This window comes from Solanum pennellii, chromosome 1 (assembly GCF_001406875.1).
Source record: "Solanum pennellii chromosome 1, SPENNV200".
Lineage (NCBI taxonomy): Eukaryota > Viridiplantae > Streptophyta > Magnoliopsida > Solanales > Solanaceae > Solanum > Solanum pennellii.
The window spans coordinates 11,256,227-11,275,752 of record NC_028637.1 but is presented as its reverse complement, the minus strand read 5'-3'; the positions used below and the strand labels follow the sequence as shown (position 1 = coordinate 11,275,752).

Here is a 19,526-nt window from a genome sequence, read left to right as displayed (position 1 = left end):
ATTCATCAATAGTTGTATACTAACATCAAATTAGAGAAAAGAGTCAAATTTTCCCAAGTGGTTGCGAATGAAACTTCTAGAGGCATTTCTTTGTTGTCATTCCTTCAAAAATCTTACCAGTTGGGATACAAAGTTTTAGTTTGCAATGATCCGAAAGTATTCTGTTCAAGTTTATTCAGTATGAATGCTTCCCCAATTATGTCTAAAGGTTCTAGCACGGCAGATAGTTATTGGCAAAACATTCTTGACCTCGAGAATCTTATGAATTCTATGGTATATACATATAGCAGTGAATCTATTCGGCGGAGTTTGGGGATTCACTACCATATGTGTTTACCTAGAATTAATAAGATTCTTGAGGTCAACGATAACCATCTACCGTGCTAGAACCTTTAGACCTTATAGGGAAAACATCCATACTAAATAAACTTTAAAAGAATGCTTTTGAATCACCACAAAGTAAAACTTTGTATCCCAACCGCTAAGATTTTGGAAGTAATGACAACAAAGGAATGTCTCCAGAATTTCTATTTGGAATCACTTGAAAAGATTGGCGACTCTTTTCTCATATATGCTATTAGTATACAATCGTTTAAGACTTATGAATAATAATCATGAGGGTCTTCTCAACATTAAAAAAAATAAAATCATTTCCAATGTTGCATCGTTCAAGCTTGGATGTGCTCATAAAATTCTGAGATTTATCCATCATGAACCATTCTATCTTAAAGTGTGGACAATTCCTAGTGATAATTCTCATGTTTACAACTTGACAAAAATTTCTTGATGCCTTAAGTAGAAATGTGTTGTAGGGTAAAGTATAGAAGATTAGAGACAAGAGAGTAGTTGATGTGGTTGAGGCACTAACAGGTGCCTACCTCAGCTCGGACGGGCAACGTAGCAGCTTTATCATTTATGAAATGGATCGGGATGGACATTGATATTATTGATGCACCTAACTTAAGGCACTTCATCGTGAATGCTAAGAAGCTAGTCAATGTATTGTACTTATAAATCACTCCTATACTACAAGTTTCACGACCCTTCGCTGCATGTTCAAACGCTAACTCACGGATCTTACATAATACATTAGATTCCACGATGCTATTAGCACTTGAAATTTCATGGGGATGTAATGCTAGATTATGTTGTTACAACATATCTCTATTTCAAATATTCGAGGCTGACTACAAGACTAATTACTTATTTGTGGTCTACTTTTGTAAATAATGAATGATATACTCAATCTGCAATTAAGTCTAGACTGCATGAGCACATTCTTCATGCCTCTCCAGATCTTCAAAGGCAGATATGTTATACAGTTGAGAATTTAGAGAAATTGGATATTGTGTCTACGTTTGGATGGGAGAGTGAAACTACTTTCCCAAATGTGGTTGGGGATGTTGATAGGTACTTTATTGGTGCAATCTTTGTTGATTCTAGCTTTGAAAAAAGATACTTAATACATTTTTAAACATAAGGCCTCTTCTTGTGTGTGCATCTACAAGGTTTGGGGAGATAAATACTACATAGAAGGTATGAGATGATCCCAAAGGCACTTGATCTATCTTTATTCTTGTCTGATTAATTAATTTCTACAAAAGATCTATCAGACTACGGAATGAATGATTTGATCAACAAATATTCTATTTTTTTCTTCAATTTTTGATGAATTTTACCAATTAAACAACTCTTGTCGAACTAATCAAACCCCAAAAGACAATATAAATATTTGTTAGGTTCAAGGAGACAAAATTTGTTTGTACTAAATCTTATATATGGAAAATAAACTCCGACCACAAAATAAATATGATGAAACAAGAATATTTTATTAATTAATAGTTTGGGTACAATTGTATCCCTCTCTTGACTCTTCTAACGGATAATTTGCACCTTAAATGAATTTTATTTGATATCCATCTAAATAGGTTTCTATGGATCTTTTTTTTAAAGTATTTTGTTACCAAGAAGAGTCCACCCACATCTTGATATCTTTGTAAATATTTTATGAATTTATGAAATTTTCAAGATCCCTCCCTAAGTGATATATTACACTTTATATAGTGTAAGCTAGGAGTAGTTTTCAAGAAGGCCTAATTGAAATTATACTCATCTTGTAGAGTCCCACACAAATTTGATGTCTACGAATGTGGAGTTTTTGGATCTCGAATCAACAAAGATCGCACAAACAACGAACCTTATAATATCACCAGACACATTTTGGAAGTAGTTATTGTTGGGTATGTAGCCAGAAGATGGGAAATAGAGGGAAACAGAGGAATTTGAAAAGTTGAAAACTTGAACAGTTGGAAACTTGAAAAGTCCTCTTATGATTTAATGAAAAGGCATTTGTCCCTCATCGGTTGTGAAAAGAAAAATATAAGAGTTTAAAGGCAAAGGCAAAAGTCAAGCAAACATCATGGAGAAGATGGAATATGTAGATGACTTGTGTGGAATGACCTCGGAGTGTAACTTGGTTGGAAATCACAATGAGTGGTTTCTCGACTCAGGTGTCACTAGACGTATTTGCTCTGCAAAAGAAGCCATTGCAACGTACACTACTGCTATGTACGATGAAGATTTGTTCATGGGAAACACAGTAACAACAAGGATTGCAGGAACTGGGAAATTAATGTTGAAAATTACATCCGGCAAGGTGTTGACTTTGAACAATGTTCTGCATGTCCCTACTATTAGGAAGAACGAAGTTTATGCTGCACTACTCGTTAAGAATGGGTTTAAGTGTGTCCTAGTTAGTAATAAAGCTCTAACAAGTAAGAATGAATTCTTCATAGGAAAGGTCTACCTCAATGAGGATCTTTTCAAACTGAATGTAATGGTTGTTCATAGTATTGATAAAAATTCTTCTTCTGTTTACTTATTTGAGTTAAATGATTTATGGCATGCCCGTTTGGGACATGTAAATTACAAAACTTTGCGAAAATTGGTTAATCTAGAAGTATTGCATGATTTTAAGTATGATAAATTGAAATGTGAAATCTGTGTGGAAAGGAAATTTGGTTAAAAATCCTTATAAGTATTGAAAAAAATTCTAAAACTTTAGACTTAATTTACACAGATTTATGCGATATGAAGTAAACACCATCTCGTGGTGGGAAAAAGTATTTTATAACTTTTATTGATGACTGCACTCAATTTTGTTATGTATATTTGCTTAACAGTAAGGATGAAGCAATTGATGAACTTAAGCAATACAAAAATGAAGGGGAGAACCGATTGAATCTAATGATAATAATGACTCGGAGTGATAGGGGTGGGGAATATGAATTTCCTTTTGCAGAGATATATTTGGAATATGGTCTTATTCATCAAACTACAGCACCTTATACACCACAGTCAAATGGTTTGGCAGAACTGAAGAACAGAACATTATTGGAATGATGAATTCCTTAATGATCAATTCCGGTTCACCACGAAACCTTTTGGGGAAAGCCATCCTTACAGGTAATAAAATACTCAATAGAGTACCCCATCGAAAAACACAATCAATTCCATATGAGTTGTGGAAAGGATGGAATCCCAACTTAAAATATTTCAAAGTGTGGGGGTGTTTAGCCAAGGTAGAGGTTCCTTTACCGAAGAGGGTAAAAATTTGACCCAAAACACTAGATTGTGTCTTTATTGGGTATGTTGTGAACAGTAAAGCATGAGATCCATATTTATACCATAATTAAATAAGATAATGCAGAGTTTTCTGAAAACATTTATCCGTATAAAATAGAAAGTGAGTCAACAAGTTAAAGACCTTAACGACCCCAGGAAGAATCAATGGAAAATGTTCTAACAAGTGAGGAACCTAGGCGTAGTACTCGCTAAAAGAATCTGCTTATTTCGGACAATATTTTGTAGAGACCTTAACGACCCCGAGAAGAATCAATGGAAAATGTTCTAACTAGTGAGGAACCTAGGCGTAGTACTCGCTAAAAAAATCTGCTTATTTCGGACAATATTTTGTAGCATTAGTGCTTGAAAATGAACCTCAAACATTTAAAGCAGTTATGTCTTCGTCTGAGTCAACTTATTGGAAAGAAGCAGTTAATCGTGAGATGAAATCAATTTTATGTAATCACACTGGGGAATTGGCTGATTTTCTCGAGGAAATAAACCTTTAGGATCAAAGTGCATGCATCTTTAAAAGGAAAATGACATGTGATGGGACTATTGACAAATATAAGGCTAGACTCGTAGTCAAATGGTACACACAAAAGGAAGGTCTGGACTACTTTGACACATACTCTCCAGTAACAAGGATAATATCAATTAGGATGTTAATAGCACTAGCAGCAGTGCATGATCTTAAAATCAACCGAATGGATGTAAAGACAACCTTCTTAAATGGAGTGTTGGACGAAGAAATTTACAATGAATAACCTTAAGGGTTTATAGTTCATGGTAAAGAAAAGGAAGTGCTCAGACTTGTGAAATCACTTTATGGACTCAAGCAAGCACCCAAACAATGACATGCTAAATTGACCAAACAATGTTGGCAAATGGATTCAAGATTAACGAATGTGATAAATGTGTTTACATTAAAAATAATATGAATCATGAAGTCATTGTTTGTTTGTGTGTTGATGACATGTTAATAATGAGTAAAGACATTGACGATATAAATGATACGTAGCGCATGCTGTCTAGCAAGTTCGATATGAAGGACTTAGGAGTTGCTGATTTGATCTTATAGGTCAGGATTATCAAAACTCCCTAGGGAATAGCATTATCTCAATCTCATTATGTTGAAAATGTATTTGATAAGTTCAAGTACTTGAATTTAAATGTTGTCAATGCACCAATAGATTTAAGTTGTACATTTAAAAAGAATGAAGGACTCTCAATTGGAATATGCCAGAGTGTTGGGAAGTTTGATGTATATTATGAATTGTACGCGACCAGATATAGGTTGTGCTATTAGTAAAGTGAGTCGGTTCACTAGTAATCCGAATCAAACTCACTGGTTGGCAATGAGACATGTGTTAGGTTATCTAAAATATACACAACATTATGCTTTGCATTATAATAAATATCATGTTGTGATTGAAGGATATAGTGATGCAAATTGGATCACTTGGTCAAATGATGTAAAATCCACGAGTCGTTATACATTCATACTTGGTGGAGGAGCAGCCTCTTGGAAATCATCCAAACAGATATGTATTGCCCGCTCCACAATGGAATCTGAATTCATTGCTTTGGATAAGGCTGGTGAAGAAGCTGTCTGGCTCCGAAATTTCCTAGAGGATATTTCATTCTGGCCCAAACCCATTGGACCTATTTGCATACATTGAAATAGTCAAGAAGCAATAGGTAGGGCTGGGAGCGTTATGTACAACGGGAAATCTCGTCATATACGATGGAGACATGACAACGTAAGACAATGCTCTCTAGTGGAATTATCACAATTGACTATGTAAAGTCAAGAGATTATGTGTCAGATCTACTAACGGAAGTCCTATTGAGAGAGGCAGTTAAAAGATCATCTAAGGGAATGAGTTTACGGCTTAGGACAAGTCAGCATGACGGTAACTCTATCTAGCAGACTGGAGATCCCAAGAGCTAGATTCATGGAGAAAAACAATGTTGTGGTTGACGGTTCGACATTGTCAATTAACATAATCCATTCTCATGATGAAGACAATATTCAGGAACAAGGTTTAGACTTTAAGGCTTGTTAATTAGGTAATAAAGCTTAATGTTTTAAATGATTTGCTAAGTTTGGTAGATTTGACCAAATAGTGTATCTACGAGATGACACATCTAGATATCACCTATGTGAGTGTGAAGTGGAAGCCGCGTCAAAGAGAATTGTATGTAAAAATCCTATTCTCTATACACTCATGAAACCAGGAGGTGTTCATGGTTGAAATGAACACAACCGTAAGAACGATAAACAGTAAAGGGTTAATTGTGTGACTGGGTATATTGGACATAAGTTCACTACGAAAAGTCCAAGAGGAAACCTACTTAACCAGATGCAATTAATTCTTGACTATAAAGTACACAATTGTCAGTGCATTCATATGTGATAAACATTCCCCATCAATGTGGTGGATTGTTGGGTATCTAGCAATAATTGTTGGGAAATAGAGGGGAAGAGTAGAATTTGAAATTTTGAGAACTTGAAGAGTTGTGAATTTGAAAAGTCCTCTTATGCTTTAATGAAAAGGCATTTGTCCCTCATCAGTGGTGAAGAGAAAAATAGGATAGTTTAAATACAGAAACACTCATATTTATTGTTAAAAGGGTTGGAAAAAGGGACCCCCCCTCACGCAGTAGTCGTTGTCGCTCGCTCATCTCAGCTTCCCCTTTGGCTTTGGCTTCGGCAAATGATCGAGAGATTATTTTTTGGACAAAGTTTTGTTTAATTAATTAATTAATTAATTAAATGACCAAAAATATTTTCAATTAATCAGTTGATAACAGAAGTTGAAAATTAGCCGAAATGTTTCAACTTTTTAGTTGACTAACCCGACCTGACTCGGATCCGCGCGCGACCTGTTTTATTTGAACTTTCCCATTTTATTTAAATTTTCCATCATGACTGTTCTAAATGGTTGCAACTTTCAGGAACATTCAGTCTCATTTGAAAGGTTGCAAACTTTCATTAATGGTCATGTGAATTCTTAAAGGGTTGCAACCTTTCGGAACCTATTCTTCTTGCCTATAAATACTACTCATTCTTCAAATATTTCCTTACTAATTTTATGATCTTCTTCTTCGTCACCGTCTGCACACATTTTCCTTCGTGTACTTTCCTACTATGGATTGGTTCACTGACAGTAGAGTTTTTGGTATCTACACTATGCTGATTAAGATCTTTTTACCCTAGGAGGTTATATTCAAAATCAAACCTCGGATACCAGAGGGGAATAATTTCCTTAAGGGGACACTGTGAGTTTAGTGGACTTGATCTTTTTCCGATTTAACTGGTTTTTATGATTCTGGTATGTTTTTTACAAATTTTACTTTTTTTGAATTAAATTTTTGTTCATCTCATTTATTGTTTCTATAAATATCAATTACTTCATGTTTCAGAATAAATTGTTAGAATCAGTAATTTCTAATTTTATAACACAAATTGACAACAATTTCAACCTCCCATACGAACGTAAACACAAGATCCGATTTTCAACAATCCTCAACAGTACAGTCTTGCAAATGTGGCGAGTCATGAAGAAGAAGGTGCTTGTGCATGCCAACCTTTTTCTGCAGATTGAGAATATCATTCATTGTTAATAGAAGCATACATCAAATCAATAATTAGTCATGGAGTCAGTTTGACTAGTTGAAATAGATATATGTTGTAACAACTTAATCTAGCATTGTATCTCCAAGAATTCCTAGTGTTGATATCATCGTGGAATCTGATGTAGCTTGTATGATCCTTGAGTTAGAGCTTAAACATGCAGTGAAGAATCATGGAACTTTTAATGTAGCAGGGATTCAAAGTACCAGACATATTAACTTGTTTCTCAGCATTCATAGGGAAGTGTCTTGTCATAGGTGTATCGACAAATTACTGTGCAACAAAAGTCATTTCATAAATGGTAAAGTCGCTACTTCCCCACACAAGTTGAGGTAGGAACCTATTATGCCTCAACCACATCAACTACTTCTTACTATTTCTAATAGTTTGTCTTAGCCTACTATACATTTTTATTGAAGGCAATAGGAACTCTTAACAAAAGTAATGAACTCGAGAATTATCATCACGAATGATTCACATTTTAAGATTGAATGGTTCATTATAGATGAATTTTGATATTTTACGAGCACATCTAAACTTGCACAGTGTAACATTGGAAATGATTTTATTTTTCTTAATTTTGAGAAAACCCTCGTGATGACTTTCATAAGTCTTATATAATTGTATACTAACAAAAAATTTGAGAATAGAGTCTCCAAGTTACCCAAGTTATTCCAAATGTAACTTCTAGAGGCATTCTTTTGTTGCCATTACTTCCAAAACCTTAGCAATTGGGATACAAAGTTTTTGCTTGCAGTTCAAGTGTATTCTGCATGACTGCTTCCCATATATAATCTTAAGGTTGTAGCACGACAGATAGGTATTAGGAGAGATTCCAAACCATGAGAATATTATGAATTCTAAGGTATACACGTATGGAAGTGATCATTTATATTCCACCCAAACAGATTCACTCTCATACGTGTATAACTTAGATTCATAAGATTGTCTAGGACAAGAATCTTTCGCCAATTACTATCTGTGTTCTAGAACCTTTGGACTTTATAGGGCAAACTAAAATTTTTTATCCCAACTTCTAAGGTTTTGAAATTGTTGACAACAAAGAAATGCATGCAGTAGTTTCATTTGGAATCACTTAGGTAACTTTGATACTCTTTTCTCAAATATGCTATCTCTGTACATTTGTTTAAGACATGAAAATCATCATGAGGATCTTTCAACATTAAGAAAAATAAAATAATTTGGAGTGTTGCATTGTTCAAGCTTGGATTTTCATGTAAAATTTTGAGATTTATCCGTAATGAACCATTAAATCTTAAAATCGGGTTCATTCTTAGGGATAATACTCAAGTTCAAAACTTTTTCGAAGGGTTTTCCTTCGGTAGAAATGTTTAAAGTAGGAGATTATAAGTAAGACAGTAGCTACTGCGGTGATGCACTAATAGGTACCTACCTCAGCTCAGGCGCGGAAGTAGCGACTTTATCATTTATTAAAATGGATCTGGATGGACATTGATTTTATTGATTCACCTATGCTAAGGAACTTCCTCGTGAATGTTGAGAAGCTAGTCAATATACGGTACTTGGAAATCACTGCTATTAGAACATGGAATTTCTTGGAGATGTTGTGCTGTATTATGTTGTTACAACACAAATTCGAGACTGATTCCAAGACTATTTACTTATTTGCGGTCTACTTTTGTAAATAAAGAATGTTATGCTCAATCTGCAGTTAAGGCTAGCCTGCATGAGCACATTCTTCATGCCTCACTAGATCTACAAAGGCTATGTTGTACTTTTAAGGATTTTGAGATATTAGATCTTGTGTCCACGTTTAGATGGGAGAGTGGAACTACTTTCCCAAAGGTGCTTGGATATGATTTTTAGTCCCTTGCTAGAGAGAGATCCTTGTTAATACTGGCTTCGACAAAGATACCACATTTGTAAGCATAAGACCTCTTCTGCAATAGTTGATTAGATCTCAACCAATAAAACTCTATCAAGCAAGACTATTAAGTGAACTATGCGTCGCAAAAATATTCATGGGACAAAAAAATGATATTTGAGACATCAAAATTTTGTGGGACTCTGCAAGAAGAATCCAATTTCATTTAGGGTTTTTGGAGACTATTTACCCTCAACTCTAGCTCAAACTTATATAACACTTATATAAACTGCATATATTTCATTGAATATTCATCTCTAAAATTTCATATTTTCATGAAGTGATCAAGATATGGGCGCACTCTTCTTGACAACCAAATACTTTAACAAGACCGGTAAAATCCTTTCACAAAGATAAAATAAATCCTAAGAAGGTCCACATCATCCTAGTTTGGGTGACACTAATAGAATTTAAATAGTGGAGTAATCTTATGAGAGGGGAATCAAGGGATAAACAAATATGTACTCACAATTTTTATGAATAAACTCATTCTTTTTTATTTATTCTGTGATTGCAATAATTTTTTTCTATTTGGAAAAAAATTGTGCAACTAACTTGCATGCCTAGTTTGAACTTATTTACTCGGCATCTCCTCTCTTGCAAATAAAATGCAAATATCAAGCCACAAACTTCAAAAAATTGAAACTCCATTTTATGGGTACTTCAACTATCATCTTTGAGTTTATAAGGTTTACACTCTGACAATCCTTGAAGATACAACACGACAATGTTGATCTTGTTTTGTCACTCTTTACCGAACTACACTTGAAGTAATTCTCCAAGTGTCATAAGTAGTTCTCCGCTTCTTGCGTGTCACGGATGCCATTGAACATATGTGACGTGGGAGCCTCGACCTTGACTTCCCTATATCGGCTAGATGATGTCGATCTTTTAGCTTACACGCCCTCATTGAGTGCTTTATTCTCGACTCTCATAGCTGCAATCATACTTAGCGCATCAATGATTGGACACTCCAAGAAAGTGATGGCCTCCTTCATCTCGAACTCGGCAGGTTGGCGTCCCTCCAACTCCTTGTGGATGTTGTTCTTTTCCTACGGTTGAATTCCGTTATAGTCTTGAACTTTTCATCGACCTCATCCAAATGCCGGCCTAATATCTCCATGGTCTACCTCTCCATTTGAACCCTTGTGACCCATTCCTCTCCGATGGTGGCATCAATAGCCTCATCACTATAATCATCATAACTTGTTTCAATGGTCAAATGTGGGTGACATGTTAGTGCCTTGCTTGGTGTAGGGTCGAACAACATTTCCTTACTTGTCTGGTGGTGCTTATTTCTCTTACAGATCTTACTTCCACCATCCATCTTGATTGTTGTGGTGCTAGCAACGTTTATATCTCTTTCATTGGTCATTCCCTTAAAGCAACGTTTGATATGATACCACATTGTCGGAGACTTAGAGTCTAACTAATGTTTCATGCAACACTTGAAAACTTAAAATATTTCACGGTTTTGTAATCTCAAGTAGGACTTTTGAATCTAAGACCGCTAAGAGAATGCAAGAAAGACTTAGAGAAACTTGAAAAGCTTTCAAAAAAGGCTTAGTATTACTTTGTCGACTGTTTTACACATTGTTGGAAAATTTTTTCAATGAGAGGCCCTTTATTTGTATTACTTCCTAAAGGCCTAAGTGTAAATATAATCTACTTTAAAGTTCCCTACAATACTTACACTTCAGTCCTATTCTAGAATTCTCTAAAAGTTTTAAGGAATTCTAAAGCCTTCTTGAATATATCTAGGAAGTTCTAGAGTATTTTACCAACCTCTTCATAAATCTAGATTTTCTCCCTTGTCCTGATGCTGAATTTGAACAAGGAAGTGGTGGGACATGACACAATGGATCATGGCGGTCCAAGCTAATCACACTTGAATTAGTATCTACACAATAATAACTCCTGCAACACACAATGCTACGAAGTTTCTTCGTATTTCCTATATTTTTACATAAGCTATGGATCACTAAGGTCCAAGCCAAATGCCACTTTCCATTAGGTATATGGCCAAAAAACAAATCCTGAACATCCTTATAACACCCAATGCAATGTGATCCAATATCAGAGTAAGAAAAATTTAAGTGAATATCAGAGCTAACAGTATATGATCATACTAGTATAAAAGGATATGTTATGGTAAAGGCATTTTTCAAACAAAAATTTATATAAACATCAATACGTGTTAATTCTAAGCTAGTTGGGGTCAATTCTTTTGTTTTTTTGGATTAGGGCGAGAAGGAATTGATATATTCGTAACATGTATAAGTTATACTTCCAATCCTCGCACCATGATAACCTACTAATTGGATTATGAAGACACAAAGAACTTCATATATTAGACACTACACCATTTTATGCCTACGGCCACACCAAATCTGAGCAACACTTACAAAGTGTTGCCTAAAATATTTTTGGGAACACTTTTAAAATGTAGCCTAAATTTTTAAATTTTGGCAACGACAATATTAGCAACACTTGTAAAGCGTACTCTTTAATGGTATTGGTTACACTTTGTAAGCGTTGTCATAATATGAAATAAATGGCAACATCTATTTACATATATGACCACACTTTTAAAGTGTGCTATTTTTTACAATTGTAAAAACCACACATTACAAGTGTGGCCTAAATTTTTCACTAAAATTTTATATTCCCTCCAACATTTTCAACTCTCCCTCCCATATTTTATTGGCCAAAAAAATTATTAATAAAACATTTCCAAAAACTTCTCTCTCTCTCTCATCTTTCCTGGAACAGGGCTTCTAAAAGTTTCTAAAAACATCCATTTCTAAAGAGCAGCTGAAGTGAAGATCGAAGAGAACAAGCTGAAGAACGTAGCTGACTGAAGAACGTAGTTGAGCTGAAGAACTTAGGTTAACTGAAGTACTGATCAACATCTGAGCTGCAGATTGTCTTCTCTAGAACATGATTTTCTCAAAGGGATGAAATGCTGAAGCTTAAGAACTGTGGATCGAAGAACTAAAGTGTGGAATCTGAAAAATCTAAAGAGCTTAGCGGAACATTTCTCCGATACCGATTTTGTCAAGTGTAAGTACAAATTATGTACAGCTGAGTTTCCTTCTTATTTTCTACTAATAATCTAGCACTAAAACAATCTTCTTGTGAATTGATTGAATTTTTGTTTTGTATTTAGAAGGAATTGATTAATTCGGGGGTTCTTACAGTTGAAATTCCAAAGTAGGGGAAGAAAGTTTCAAAAATCTGAACGTCAATGTTAGACCTAGGAATCTCGAGTAGACGAGAAAGAGCAAATTAATACTCGAAGCATTTGAGTCTGTAAGTATATATCTTTGTGTTTGTATTGCGTTGTACGTCTATTGCGTTTCTTATGCACCAATTTCTGCATCATTTTGTTTGTGTCTTCTGTACCTGCAAATTGTGCAAGTAGTTGGTAAAAGTATATCCTCAAGGTTCACTATTTACTATTGTTCTTTAAGGTGTGTGTTCCAGTAGCTGAGATTTGTTGCATCTCAAATTGAATATAGAAGTTTGAAAGGAACTTAATAACGTTGTGTGGTATCAAAAATCAATCTGTTCAAGAAGATTTGGATTTGTTCTTGTTCTATTTGGAATTGTGTTCTTGTTCTATTTGGAATTCTATAGCATAGGACAAACTAAGATTATTTTCTTTTTTTTTCGTGCGGGTACCTTCATTGATAGACATTCTGTCATTCACTATGCTAGTCCTTCACTCGCAAAGCTAAGCAGATCATTGCATCTCTTCCAGTCTTCATCTCAATCTAGTTTCATTAGGTTCTCTTGTGTGCTATAGTTCAATCTTTTCTTTTTACTATTTTTGCGAACCATACATGTAATGAATGTTGTGTACCCGCTAATTTATATAATTCTCTATGTTTTGGAAATACAAGCTATGACATTTCATTTTCTCCTATAGATCATTTTCAAATGGATTAGAACTTGGTTTCATGCCATGTTGTTGCATCATTTCATGGTTGTTTTACTTCCTAGATTAGTCGGCTTGATCAAAGATAGGCTTGGTTTTCTATCTCATCTAAATTGAGATCTTTAAGTCCGTGTTTAATCAACTTAAAGATGACATTCTCTATCTTTTCTTTTGTGGTTTTCAATGTTTTTGTCGCCAATGTCAATATTGAGATAATTTCAGTTTAAAGTTCATTTTTAGTTTTGTGAGATTTTTATCCTTGTTCGGACAGTCAGTTTCTTTCTGTTGTCAAGTGGGAAGTCAGTTTCTTTCTGTTGGTATTTCCCAAATAATGATAACCCATTTAGGTGATTAAACTTCCTCTAGTTTTCATTTATTTTGTACAAGTTTCCTTAGTTGTAGTCCTTGTTTTATTTTTTGAATCGTCTATATTGTTTGCTTCTTTTGCATATCATTTCGTCAATAAAATGAAAGTCAGTTGGAATCGTCTGTATTGTTTGCTTAAAATCTCAGATGCTAACTTCCTTCTGTTACTAAACATCGACTTATTTTCACAACATTGGCAGAATCAGCTTATTAATGTATTTTTTCTCTTTTTTTGTTTTTGGTTTGTTGCTGCGTCTTTTATTGTATATTTGGTTGGGTGATAGTTGAGGTATTTTATTTGTTACTTAAGTCTTTTCTCTCTCTTTCTCTCTTCTGGAACGTCTCAACTATATTTTCCTCGATTTTTTGTAGTTGTTCTTTATTCAAATCATCCTTTATTTTGTTTGTTGATGTATTTCCTTTATTGATGTATCCAATTGTGAAGGTGGTTTTCTGTTTCTTGTTGGTTATTAGTTTGATCACGAAAAAAAGATCATTATAGTTGCTGGAGCTTTTGTTGGAATACCTGTGCTGGTTTTTGTATATCTAAGTTGATTTAAATCAAACACCACTCAGAGCCTGCATCGGTTTGTTCGGTTCGATTAAATTTTTGTTGTTCGGTTTCATCTCTGTTATTTGGTATGGACTGGAATGTAGGGATTCAAAATCAAGTTAGTATTATATATTTAGTTTAGTTAATTACTTATGATATCCAAGTTCACAGTCCTTGATAACAGTGACTTGCTGAATTACACAAGATGCCATTGAATTTGCTTGTGAAAAATACATTTATGCTGTGTTGATATTGGGCTTCATTTTGTTTTTTCCTTACTTGGTCTCTCTATTTCACTTTTATGATTATTACTGAAAAGGGGGAAGGGTCAGTACTTGCTCCTCTACTATTGAAAATTTCAAAAAATTAACCTACGTTGTATTATTAGTTTGATCTAAGTGAGTAAGTTTGTAACAGTTTAAATTTCAATAGATCCATTTCCAGCATGCTTCAATATTTTTATATTTCCGTCTTGTTTCGGTTTTGGATAGCATTCAATTATTTATTTGTTTCTTGGAACCTAGAAGCTGATGGGATTATTTGGTTTATAATGCTAATCATTCGTAATACTCATCGATAGTACATTAAGTAGCCAATTTGTTTATACTAGTAGGATTTATTCTTTTGATGAACTTGTTTGGATCAGTAGCTTGTGTTTAGAAGAAATTTTTGTTTTGTGTTTAGAAGAAATTGATTACTTTTGGGGCTGTTACAGCTGAAATTTAAAAGTGATTAATTGTTAAATTTCTTAATTTTGTGTTCTTTCTTGATGGGACAGATTTTACGGGGAAACTGCAGATGATGCTTTTACGGCAGTGTTTGTTAAGGAGCAGCCTGGTCGACTTAGGTGCTATGGTAGATCAGTGACAGCAAGTTCATTGAAGAAAGATGAGGAAGATAGCAAGCTAAAACAAAAACATGCTAATGAAATCACTTCTCTGAAAAAAGAAATGAATGAAATGAGAGAGGAAATAAGAGAAGAAATGAGAGAAGAAATGCGAAATTTTTTTAGTCAATTGCTTCAAAACAACCCTGGATTGAATATTCGAGGTATGCAAGGGGGTGTTGTATCTAAAATTGCTTCACCTATTGATGCGGGTAGTGCACAAGCTGTAAAAGGCCAAAATCCTCTACAATCTTCCGGGTCAACTCATGATCCGATTCTTCAAAAGGTATTTAGTACTTTTTCAAATTAGTCCTCTCAGTTTCTCGGAAAGTCTTCTTGTTTGTAATTGTTATAGATTAACTTCATGTTTGAATCAAATTAGTTATTGTTAGTGGCTTTGGTTTGAATTGAGCTAAGGTTTTGTTTCTCTTGACCACTGTTCATGTTGCTTGTTTGGTATGGTTGAAGTGTAGTTTTTCTATGTCAGATTTAGTTTCTTGTTGCCTCGCTCTGATGAGTATGAAGTAACTCTGAACTTGTTACATATTCTCGATATGGTTTTGAATATTATTGAATGGTGGCGAAACACTCTAAATACGACTGAGTTTTCTTTCTTTGGTTATTGTTAGTGGCATTGGTTTGAATTGAGCTAAGGTTTTGTTTCTCTTGACCACTGTTCATCTTGCTTGTTTGGTATGGTTGAAGTGTAGTTTTTCTATGTCAGATTTAGTTTCCTTGTTGCGTCGCTCTGATGAGTATGAAGTAACTCTGAACTTGATACATATTCTCGATATGGTTTTGAATATTATTGAATGGTGGCGAAACACTCTAAATACGGCTGAGTTTTCTTTCTTTGGTTATTGTTAGTGGCATTGGTTTGAATTGAGCTAATGTTTCGTTTCTCTTGACCACTGTTCATCTTGCTTGTTTGGTATGGTTGAAGTGTAGTTTTTCTATGTCAGATTTAGTTTCCTTGTTGCCTCGCTCTGATGAGTATGAAGTAACTCTGAACTTGTTACATATTCTCGATATGGTTTTGAATATTATTGAATGGTGGCGAAACACTCTAAATACGACTGAGTTTTCTTTCTTTAGTTATTTTTAGTGGCTTTGGTTTAAATTGAGCTAAGGTTTTGTTTCTCTTGACCAATGTTCATTGTGCTTGTTTGGTACGGTTGAAGTGTAGTTTTGCTATGTCAGATTTAGTTTCCTTGTTTGATCGTGCGGAACATATTAACTACACAAGGAAACTAATCTAATTTCTTTAATTTTTGCTGCTGCTGTAATCTACAATCTGGACTTTTCTCTCTTTAGTTGTTGTTAATGTATTTGGTTTAAATTTAGCTAAGATTTTGCTTCTTTTGTTTCAATGTTTTTTTGGCATTTGTATAGAACATTACAGGATGCTATAAGTCTGTACTAGCTTGCAAACTGGTATAGAACATTATAGTCCAAATTATTGATTAGTCGTGTTGCTACCCTTACGTTAAGGTTGGTGTTTCCAACGAGCCTTTTTAGTTGATTAAAGATTTGAATGTTTAGTAGAAATCATTGATAACCTTCAGAGTTAAAGGATCCTTTGTCTTAAAAATACAAATTATTGAGTTCTCTAAAAGTATAGATCCCGATGAAGTGAAATGGATATTGAGGATTCAGACAGTTAACTGTTCTACAGTCACAAAAGCTTGCACAGCAGGCACCATCTGTGGCTGTGCTCCTCATTAGCCTAATACAAATAAGATAGAATTGCTTTTATATGGTTCAAGTTTTGGCTTCTATAGAACATGCAATCTGCAGCATCTGTGGCTGTGCTCCTCATTTGCCTAATACAAATAAGATAGAATTGCTTTTATATGGTTCAAGTTTTGGCTTCTAGTGAAATGGATATTGAGGATTCAGTCAGTGTGGAATCTGCAATCTGCAGATTTGTTGTTAATATTTTCTGTAACTGCTGCTGCATTCTGTAGAATATCCATGTTGTTAGCATAACTGCTGCTGCAATCTGTAACTTTTGTTAATGTTTTCACTATGCCTTTTGTGCTTCTATATATCATTATTTCCGTCAGTAAAGCATGCTTCCATAACTACAAACAAATACACAAATAATTATAGGAGAATCTAATTGTTTGTGTCTCCTCATTAATTCCTTTTCTCTATAACTGTTGGATTTCATTGTTGCAATCTGAAAGTCTTACCTCTTCTATATAACTGCCAATATCTTATTTGTGTAGGGAAATGGAGGTGATCAAATTTGAAGTGGATGATGAAGAGTTTTTGAACTATTGTAAAAGTTTAAATACATATTTGATTTATGTGTACACATTTAGAATATTGATGTATAAGTATGGGTATGTGTACACAACACATACTATCTTTTGAAGTACTTTATGGGAAATCTATAAATTGGAATTACTTATTAGCGCTAGAGATTATTTATTGAAATATAATATTGGAGTATTTTAATTAGAAATTGTGGCATAGGACTGTAAATTGTGTATGCACTTGAGCAAGGACAACACTTCAAAGCGTTGTCATACATTAGATAGAAAAGGCAACACTTGATAAGTGTGGGCAATATGGTAGCAAAGGCCACGCTTCAAAGTGTATCTTATAAAGCAACACTTATAAACGTAGCAGCAGAAGCATGGCTTTTTCTCTTTTAGGCTACGCTTGTAAGTGTAGCTGATAAGGCAACACTTCTAAGCGTAGCTACAAAGTGTGGCCTTTTTGACTTTGAGGCTACGCTTAAAAGTGTTGCTCATATGGCAATACTTCTAAGCGTAGGTAAAAAGCGTGGCCTTTTTTCCTTTTGGCTACGCTTTTAAGCGTAGCTGATAAGGCTACGCTTGTAAAGCGTCGCCTAAACACTAAGGTTTCGCTGCTTTCGGCCACACCTGGAAAAGTGTGGCTTAAAGTCAAAAAGTGTGGCTTTTTACCAAAGGCCACACTTTTTCATAGTTTAGGCCACACTTTTCTAGGGTGGTTGGAGACATAAAATGTTGTAGTGAGAGGTGCACGAAAATGTACTCAATACCTACCTAGAATAGTAGGGTTCATAGAACATAATAAAAAGGCATCAATATATTGTTCACTAGAGGAAAAATTCCTTCCTCATCAGAAACGTATTTTATTAGCATACAATCAAAGCATTACATGGTCTACAGGCAAGTGAGTTGAGAACCATGAGGTATCAAGTACAATTTTCACCAGTTGAAAAAATGTAGGTGGTTTCTTCTACTAATGACTTGAAGGATAGACTTACCTAGTAACACGATCAAGCAAACAAGAAATATGATTTAGAAATAGAAATGAAGAGGGAGACATACTTGATGTAATTGTAGGTGCAAGAACAATAAAGGAAACAAAATATACTATTAAGAAATAGAAGGAAAGACAGGGAGGTTTAGAAGAAAAAAAGGAGGATCTATCAACTAAAACGCAATTAATTACTAGAGCAAAATCTAAAGGTGAAAGAAATTTAATTCATAAAAGTGAAGACTTATCCAAATAATCAAGAGGGTTGAATTGAACAGCTATAAGGGTTTTCCAAATTCACAAAGTAGCCTAAACATTAAATGTGCATTCAAAAACCAACCCATAAGACAAATCCTAGTTTCTGCTATATATAATAGTAGATAAACATACCTAAGCTAGTTACAATAATAATCTTGAGCTAAAACGAAGAAAAGGCTAGCCTATTAATTATTTGAAATGTAGTCACCTCTTGCTTAATTTTCATTTTAGTGTATTTTAAACCTTCCATGCTTGTTTTATTAATCTTCAAAGGTATCCAAATTACTTCGAATCGACTTCATCACTAATTAATAAAGGAAGGGAAAAGATAGGAGTTGTTACCTTGGTTGACTGACACATCTTGTATGAGAAGAGGAGATATAAGAACGTTGCTAAAGAGAGCTGGTACAACCCACAAGAATCGAGAAGAGTAATATTCAGCCGCGAGCAAGGAGGCAACACAGTAAGAATAGATTTTAAAGTTAGGGTTAGTAAAAGTGGGCTTTAACCTAATCAGATTAGGTTGTGCTTGGGCCAAAACTTTATTTTCATTCTTTTATAATTAATAAAATGGTCTATATGGCCCCAAAAAAAGTCTTTAAAAAAAGCGTTTTCGTGGTAATTTAGGGAGTATAAAAATATCAAATATGGTAACGAAATGTCAATAACGTAATATTTTCAAAATAGCTAAAATACGAAAATACCTTCATCCCCCTTAACCACTACTAACATGCAGATGGTCTAGGAATAAAAGAAATTAAAATTTCATCTATAGTATATTATGAAAAGAGATTTATTGCTCACCAAAGATGAAATAATCCTGAAGAGTTTTCTAGCTCCTCCAAAAATTTGAGAACAGTATGAATCAAATTTGTTTATTCTCTCAATGAACTCCCACTATGCATAATGACCAACGATGATTTACTCTTTAGATATAAAACTCTAATACACCGTAATCAAGAAAATCTAAAGAAATTATGTCCCTCTAACCATTAGACTTATATAGTAGAGAAGTATGGTATTCATTGAAACACTGCTCATGTTCAAGTACTTATGTCACAAACATAAGAATGTGCAAACAAGTAAAAGTAGATGTGG

General features: G+C 34.3%; 1 pseudogene; it reads left to right on the top strand.

Annotated features, from left to right (window-relative positions):
* The first annotated feature begins 438 nt into the window (after positions 1–438).
* LOC107017538 lies at positions 439–1,474 on the top strand (annotated as a pseudogene).
* Positions 1,475–19,526: the final 18,052 nt, after the last annotated feature.